Genomic DNA, 9,530 nt, shown 5'->3' on the forward strand with positions numbered 1-9,530 from the left:
CAATTTGCATAGTATCCAATGCCTTGATATTGCATTGTATCCAATGGAAAGGACTTGATGAAGGAGGGATTGAGGGATATGTGTTGACCAGAATTTGAATCCAATGATGCTTTCCATATCCTGCCTCCCGACAACACCCCACCGTGGGTGGATTCCAGTGTTGGGTATCGTTACTTTTGAAAGTAATCCGTTAGGTTACTTTGTTACTATCAATTAAAAGTAATCCGTTACGTTACTACGTTACCTATAAATAAAATAAACGCGTTAGAGTACTCGTGCGTTACCAACAATAAAAATGCGTTTGGGGTGCGTGCGTGTCCGCCTAGCGCAACAACAACACACATCCTCCTTTAGATGCACCAACAGTGCTGACTGTTTATGAATCAATCATGAACCTATAGCATAATGACAGGAAAGACAGTCATCATATTGCACGTTTTATTTAACAGGCATTCATCCTTTGATCATTTGAACAGCCTCCATGAATAACATACTCCGGTAACAGGCAGTTATTTTAACAGAACTTACCGTATTGGCTGCGCACAAAAGAACAGTGCGTCACACATAGCTTATCCACTTTACAAGTGCAGGCGCCTAACAAAGTGCTTAACAGGTAGGCACGCAACCTTTTAGAATTGGAAATTTAACTCAATTTAACCGTATGCGTTGCACAAAAGAACAGTGCATGGCACTAAAAAAACATTGAAGAACTGAAAATGTTCGTGTGACCCTATAGCCCTACATTCATAACAATCACGTAGGCTACCTTTAGCCTATTTATCACCAAAGTAATGGTTGAAACGTAGGAGAAGGTGCTCAAAACGACTACTATGTTCTTCTTGTCCTTTTTGCTCTGTAACTCAAAATAATGAGCGTACCTCCAGGAATCTAAGGCTATCTTCTCGTCCATCTTGCCGCGGTAACACACGTAGCTTACACACACAGGTGCGCACGCTCGCACACACACACACACACACACACACACACACACACACACACACACACACACACACACACACACACACACACACACACACACACACACACACACACACACACACACACACACACACACACACACACACACACACACACACACACACACACACACACACACACACACACACACACACGCACACAGAGAGCGAGAGAGAGAGATGCAAGGAGCAGGGCAGCAGCATCTGACTAAATGCAGAAAACCCGGGACTTTACTTTCCTTATCGAGGGAAAATCTTAAAGTAACGGAGTAACGAGTGGTTATTTTGGAAATTAACGAGTTACTGATTACTGAATTCGCAAAACTAACGCGTTAGGTTACTCGTTACTGAAAAAAACGAATAAGAGTACTCTAACGCGTTAGTTCTAACGCGTTACCCCCACTGGATTCATTGGCTAGAGTCTTCAAGTTGAATATCGATTATTGATGAGACAGTTTGTGGAGGAGGATCATATTGAATATGGTGATGTTGGATAATGTAATTTGCCCTGTTTATTAAAAAAATGGATGATCATAACCATAGTCGAACAGCGTAAGTGTAAATATATTTTAGGCTGCTGCCAAAATGACTTTGAGTCATCCAGTAGGCTACAGAGCGTTGACATCAAGGGATATATATATATATATATATACGTCTTATCTGACCTTTCCTTGATTTGGACTAAAATACCAGACCAGCCCACACCTAATCCACCTATAATCCCTCATCATCCCGCGTCATCTTCACTTCGGACTTCACCAAGTGGGCCTGTCAGTCACAGGTGTCGCTCATTTCCTTGCCGACAGGCCGCCCGGGTTTGAACCGGGATTGTGTTTTTCCAATGGAAAAATCGAGTGTTGGAATCAATATCTATCTTTGCCCACCATGATACTTAATATGGAGCTGTTTTTGCCAAGCGACGGTCGATACAAATCCCTATAGGCCGTGGTGCACCCCCCCAGTAACAGGGGACTGCTTCTGTGACTCACATGCACGTTGTGTGGTGGAACTCTGGCGTAACGGAGCGTTGCCTTACATCAGCGTCCATGAGATGGGTTGGGCATGTATGTTACACAACATGCAGACTCTCCCCCCTCCTTCCCCCCCCCCAGATGTTGTATTATCTGATGGCCCCTGACCCACATACCCTAAGCACGGAGCTAAAACGCCGCTAGGTTATTTATTCAGGTTACAGGGAGAACAACGTGTAGAGATCGCACAGTAAACCCTACACTGAAGGGTTGCTTTTATCAATGTTGACCATTTTCTCACTCTAAGTGTGTGTCCTTTGATTTTTGCTGCGTGGAAAGATGAACTTGAAATATTAGTGTTTGTAGGTCCCCTAACAGGGATGACATTGTAACCAGGCAGAACATGCCCAATTGAATGTGACGGTGTGGGTACCAGATTGACTCGGCTGCCAGATCGACTCGGGGTCCTAGATGCGCAATAATGACGCACTTCCTGTAAACGCTGTCTTTTAAATACGCATGCGCGTTTCATTCATTCCCATGTTATTCCCAAGTATTAACGATCTCCTTTTGTTTTCTAATCTATTGATAATAATCGAATGTATAAATGATTGTTGCCTGTACTTGGGTAATATATAAAAGCAGAATCGGTTAACTCCATTCACTGAACGGGGCGATCCACTTTATTTCCAGCGCTCCCAACACAGAGTCAAAACAGCGACCCACACGCAGACACTTCCGTTCTTCTCCTTCAGAATAAGAGTCCCTAACAGGAACTGGGTTACATATGCATTCATCAGTGCTTTTAGACGTGTTTCCAATGGCTTTGTTTGTGCGAAAGAACAGGCTGCATTCAATGAAATCAAAACCAAAACGGATTGAGCCTTCTTTTTATGTCCATGATTGAGCCCCTTTTATAAACAACCCTTCCGGGTTTTGTCCGTTGGCTTGTGTCGATACGTCAAGTGTCGATGCGTCATCTGTAAGCGCAGGACCCCGAGTCGATCTGGCAGCCGAGTCAATCTGGTACCCACCACGGTACCGGAGATATAGCCAAACCTTCATCACCCCTTCATCGCATTTAAATAATAATAACATATTTGGAATATGAAGTCTCGTCACTCTCACATCACTGCAATATAGGAGAATATAGTTTCAGTATTATCTGAGTGGTATTAACCGTTAAAAATATACTTCTAAAACTAAGTTCTTGGACGGAAAGTACAATTTAAAAAACAACAAAAAACAAGGGTCCTGAGAGGGCAATCTCCTCTATCGCACTCAGGAACATCCTATTGACCAGGATATTGTACCATGTCTGAGTGACGTAATTTCAATATTCCGTTAGCCAAGTTATAAACAAACCAGCCCACTGCACACCATCATGCATACCGTACAGCCACTATAAGCTTGTAAAAAAAAAATCAAGAATGCACTAATAGTTAAGAAATGAAATTAATCAATTAGTTGACATGGTTTTTCCTCGCTCGTTCTTGATTGGGGTTGAGGGGGCATGTTAGCTCGCTAACGTCTCATCGCTAGAGAGACAGCCATGGGAAAACATGGTTTGTTCCGAACGACTTGATGGATACGAATAGCGACACGCTACCTGATCCTCGAAGCTCCATGGAACAGAACAGTGCACGCAAAACAGAAATAGAACACCGTAAATTATGAAAATGAACGCATGACATGCTAGAGGCGGAACAACCAAAGTGGTCGTTAAGGGTTGTATTTAACAACTTTGGATTCAATAAATGACAATGAAAATGCAGTAGTGAGATGGAATAAACACCTGGGGGTAAGTCTGGGATCCTCAAAATCACTAATATCACCACTAAATTAATTACTATTTTAAAGGCAGTCATATGTCATTTCTTTTTGCAGCTAACTCCTATGCACTTAACATAATAATAATAAAAAGTAATACTAATATTGATATTCTCCCTCCCCTGTCATTTGCTTCGGATAAAACATGCGTCTGCTAAATTAGTAAATGTAGTCCACATGTAAGATAGGCCTACAATATCCAAAAATCTTCTGGGCAAGGCCTTTAGTAAAAGACTACATGACTAGCCTATGCAATCCCATTTTCTTCCTTCCCAGCAGTATAGCATTAGAGTACAGGGGGAACTCCCTCCTATCCTGATACCCTGTCTGCGGGAACAGGACTTGGGTTATTGGGTCCTCCTTCAAAACGTCATGTATTGCCTTATGGCTTTGGGGTGTAGGGTTAGATATATGAAATAAAATAAAATTAACTTTACATTTATATAACGCTTTTTCCAGTCACCCAAAGTGCTTTACAGTGAAGGGGGGGACCTCACTAACCACCACCAATGTGTAGCACCCACATGGGTGATGCGTGTGTGTGTGTGTGTGTGTGTGTGTGTGTGTGTGTGTGTGTGTGTGTGTGTGTGTGTGTGTGTGTGTTTTTTGGGGGGGGGTATGTGTGTGTGCATGTACTGTATATCGATCTGTAATAATTGACCTTACTATGCTCTTAACATAGCAGTGGACCACCTGCCAATACACTACGCTACAGCTATGCCCAGTCTAAGTGTTATTGATAATCTTTTCTTTCTATGTTACATTGCCTCTGGTCCTTAACAACAGCAAATCCCTGCTAATCCATACGAACAGGGCGCTACTCTGTATAAATGAATAGTGCATCCCTTCTGACAGCACCACTTTTCTGTCTGAATGGCTAGCATTCAAAGGGTAGAAACTTACGTCATTTATATTGTGTCTAGGCCTACTGTACACAAGGAGAAACGAGAATGTAAGTAACAAAAAGCCTATTGGCACATCTTGTTTTTAAAGAGGAACGTTCTGCACTAATCATTGAGGAAGAAAATCAATATATACAACAACAGAGTGTGAACATATAATCACTTTTTGTTTATAACGGCCATTTAAATATCAGCTACACATTAAATGAATTATGGGTCCAGCTTATTAATAATAATATCTAATAAACATAGTACTTGTTCTTGCTTATTGATTGCTGTACCCAGAAGGCTAGTCTCTGTCCCATAGCCGTGGCTTGTGAAGCCATGGTTAATGTGATGAAAAAGTTGTGCTAGAATTGTATGGACCAATAGCCATTAAAAGCAGCTAACATGGGATTTTAAAATATTTGTATTTCATACATGTGATTCTTAGCAGGTCGGTAGACAAAAGATTAGACCCTTTGGCCCTTTGGGGCCACTCACACTAGGGCCGCGGCCCCGTGCCCGAGCTCATTTGCATACTAAAGTCTAGAACGTTTGGCTAGTGTGACCACGCCATCCGTATTCCAGCACGGAACAGCCCCTTGGCCACGGCACACTTGGGAGAGGAGTGCCGTGGCCAAAGTACAGATGCTAATGAGATGACACGCGCACATGTGCGGATACGCAACGTGAGCTGGATGACGTAGTCATTGCACGACCCATTTTTCTTTATAGGTCCATGCCCTTCTTCCCCACAACAATTTTTTTAAACAATGGCGGCAAGCGGTTCACGAATGGGTTTACGTTGGTGTGATAGTGAAGTCGAGTGTTAACTTGCAATTTGGCCCGACGACAGCATTCAGGTTGTTGTTCTCCATTGTTGTTATGGCGGCGAGGACGCTTGGTGATGACGTATTTATCGTATTACGACGTGATGACGTATGTATGAAGGAGCAATCGTGCCCAGGCCACGGCCTTTGGGAGCAGTGTGACCACGGGCCAGCGGAGGGAGTGTGGGGGGGGGGGGGGGAATCGTGCTGAATCTTCCTGCAGCACGGAACAGGCAAACTTGCCTAGTGTGAGTGTGCCCTTAGAGTCTATGAGTGCTCTGAATTGAACTTTCGGGAAGTTTACTTCGGCTACGGTAGTCAGAAGAAGCAGTTCCATCAGCCTTCCATTTTGAATTGGTCCGCAGTCATGCCCTTTCTTAATTGATTTAAAGGTTATTATTATACCACCCGGTGGAAGTGTGATTAGTTTTGAAAATCGGCCTCTTCTGACATCACCAGTGGGCTTGTCCACCTAGATGAATCCCCATGTCCAGGGGCTCACTCGGCAACTCTGTGTTGGAGTCCGGTGCCCCTTCTACGGCTTAAGGATGAAGGCATGTTCTTTTAAGCGGCATCGTTGAAATTCCTCTCGCCGGATGGCGAGTTGGACTTGACTGCCAGTATTTCTCTCCCGCCGTTTTTCAAATGGAAAGCGGAGTAGAGAGGTTCCTATTGGCTCGCTGATTGACGAGTTGGTTTTGTCTGCCAGTATGGCACTCCCGCCGTTTTTTAAATAAGAAACGGATGAGAGACGCTCCTTATTGGAGAGTCAAACTCAGTAGCTCCCCCGCCGGTGGTAGCGGACCTAATGGAAACCGTATTACTCTGGTTTTTCCCTTCACTTTTCATGGATTCCATGAAGGACTGATTGGGGCTGGAGTCTTTGCAGACTCACTTTTTCCTCTTGATCATCGCCTTGCTTGATCTAGGAGGAATTCGTTTTTTGTTAAGCTGTTGTGTTTTGCACATCCTCGGCTTTTTTGAGTCTTATGTGCCCTGGTGACTTATATTTTTTGACTGGGGTCCAGCAGGAGTACATTGATCGGGCTCCGCTTCCAGCTTCACCTTAGCCCATAAGGCGAAGCGTAGACGGCGTAGCCTACATGAAATAGAACGATAGTTATGATATATTTTAACTCTAGTTCTATGATTGTAGGCGTAGCCGTCTAGTTTCCCAACTACTGTACCCTCCAAATGGTGAAAGAATACCGTGGAGGATGGGCGGCGGTTTGCGTCGCCTTATATACACGGTACCGTGGGAAATGTGGACGGTGCCAACGTTGATTGGTGCATAGTTGAAATCTTTCAGTGCGCGCGAGCACGCGCGCCGGACAGGCCCATAAGGCGAAGCCTAGACGGCTACGCCTACAATCATAGAACTAGAGTTATAATATCATAACTACCGGTTCCGTGTTTGTGGGTCTGTAGCGCCGTAAAGCAGTTCGGTGCTTTGCGAGACCCGAGACTCCCGCGAGAGTGGGCGGCGGGTCGCCGGCAGAAACTTGCATCTTCCTTTTTTCCGCCAAGATGCGCTAGAGAGAGTCGAAACGGCGACCAATCGACCCATAAAGTGTTATAGAACCACCACAATGACTCTTAACCTGTTACATTAAGGTAAATGAAGCCAAAAAAGTTGCAAAGTTCCCCTCGCTTTAAGTGCAATGTATAGTGCATGAAATGAATTCGAATACCACTACGAAATGGCGAGCAACCTAAATAGTGCACTATATCCGTCATAGGGTACGATTTCGAACACAGCTACTGTATTCTCTCATGTCTAGTTGGAGTTTGTCTGACAAGTTGATTGTAGCCTTTCACCTGAGCCTTTGGAGTAGTGCGTGTCTAGACACTGGAAATCTTATTGAATGAAAATAACGCAATTACCAGCAAATTATCCTATTAACATGAATTGAACCCTCACTGAATTATTTATTTAAATCCTTTCCTGTTGACTCAATAGCAGACGATGTATGCTAGTTGCACTGCACTGCAGCTACAATAAACAAGGATCATTTGAAGAAACCACCCGGCCAAAACATAAGGGACTTCTACCACATGCTAATATGTTGTCCTGATACATTTAAGGTCACTTTACCTATTCACATTTCAAAGCTTTTGAATCTCTTTAACTCCTGATTTGTACTCTTTGAGTTACCAGATATAAACATGAACATGTTTTTCTATCGTGTTAACAGTATTAATTGTGTGTCTTGCCTAATATTCCTTTGGTCAATTGTTTAACCAAATTATTATCACTTTTGCATATAAATTGTCACATATTTTTGTCGTCCTCTATTAATACTGGAATTGACACTTCTGTTATTCATGATTACATTTTTGGGGAAAATGTGTGCAGACAGCACACACACACACACACACACACACACACACACACACACACACACACACACACACACACACACACACACACACACACACACACACACACACACACACACACACACACACACACACACACACACACACACACACACACAATGATCTCTCTCTAGCCCGCTGTTTCCCTCTCTCCCTTGCTGTTTCCCTCTCTCTCTAGAACTCCTTATCTCGTTTCCTCTCTCTCCCCCATCTCTATTTCTTTATCTCTCAATCGCACTTCACACGTCATCAGTAGAATCAGCCCACTTGATAGTAATCCGACGGCTAAGTGAGTTTCCTCTGGTCGGCTTAGGTAGACAGGTGACTAACACACCTCAGTTCATCCACCTTATTTCAAACATTTATTTTATCCTCTTTGTGTCCCTCACCTCAAACACAACCTTTGACGAATCTTGGCGCTTGCAAGGTCAGTGTTCCTTCTTTATAATAATAATAATAATAATAATAATAATAATAATACATTTAATTTAGAGGCGCCTTTCAAGACACCCAAGGTCACCTTACAGAGCATATAGTCATCATTCAAAACTATGTAAAACAGACTAGGAATAAAAGGAAAACAGAGGTTAAACATGAAGAATAATAATAATTAATAACACTCAAAGACGCCTAAAGTGAAGGGGGGACCTCACTAACCACCACTCACTTTATGGAGTACAAAATGTTCCAAAACATTAAGAAAAGACGTGACTTAAAGTCTGTCAAGACAGGCTTCAGAACACTGCTATGGCTAAGCCCAAGGCACACCAAATGACGTGTGAAATGTGACTGAACATAGACAGAGACTCCAGAGACAGGAGAATCCCCTGTCCGGCACCTGTACATTCCCATTGGCTGGTGCGTGATTGTGAGGCATGCCCCTCTCCCAGATTCATCTTTACTTGTACTTTTCGCCATTCAGCTTGCAGCAAAGGCCAAAGCTGAAAGGTTTCATTGTGCAAAGCGTTGATCTGGGAACACACGTTAGCTTTGTGGCTCCCATGATGCTAGTTGGCTCATATTGGGAATCAGCTGGTGATCACAAACATAGGGTTTGACCCAGATCATTATAAGAAATGATTAATCAGGCTGGAAATATTCTGAGGAGAAGAAAAACGAACCAAAAACAGAGTGGACTGTGTGGTCCTAACTCGCACACGCAAAAATGTCTTCTTCAGTCTTTTATATCATGACGCAAGAGGTAAGACCTTCGGGAACGGAGGGAAATGTAGTTCTCAGTGGTGGAGGAAGAGGAGGGGAGGTACAGCTGCTTGCTCAGTTGGGTGTGAGATGATGAACACCAGGAGGCTTTTATCTGGCTGAGTGCTCCCCTCTCCTCGGGTTCTCATTCTCCTCCTTGTCTCCTCGCACCAGGTTGAGCAGCGAACAAGGCCTGATTCTCTATATACCCCCAGGACATCACTCTCTTTCCCTGTCTCTCTCTATCACGTTGTATCTCTCTTTTTCGTTGTATCTCTCTCTTTCCCTTCCGTTTTCTGTCTCCCTACCTCTCTTTATTTTCCTCTCTTTCTCTCTCTCTCTCTCTCTCTCTCTCTCTCTCTCTCTCTCTCTCTCTCTCTCTCTCTCTCTCTCTCTCTCTCTCTCTCTCTCTCTCTCTCTCTCTCTCTCTCTCTCTCTCTCTCTCTCTCTCTCTCTCTC

This window comes from Gadus macrocephalus, chromosome 4 (assembly GCF_031168955.1).
Source record: "Gadus macrocephalus chromosome 4, ASM3116895v1".
NCBI classification, from domain to species: Eukaryota; Metazoa; Chordata; class Actinopteri; order Gadiformes; family Gadidae; genus Gadus; species Gadus macrocephalus.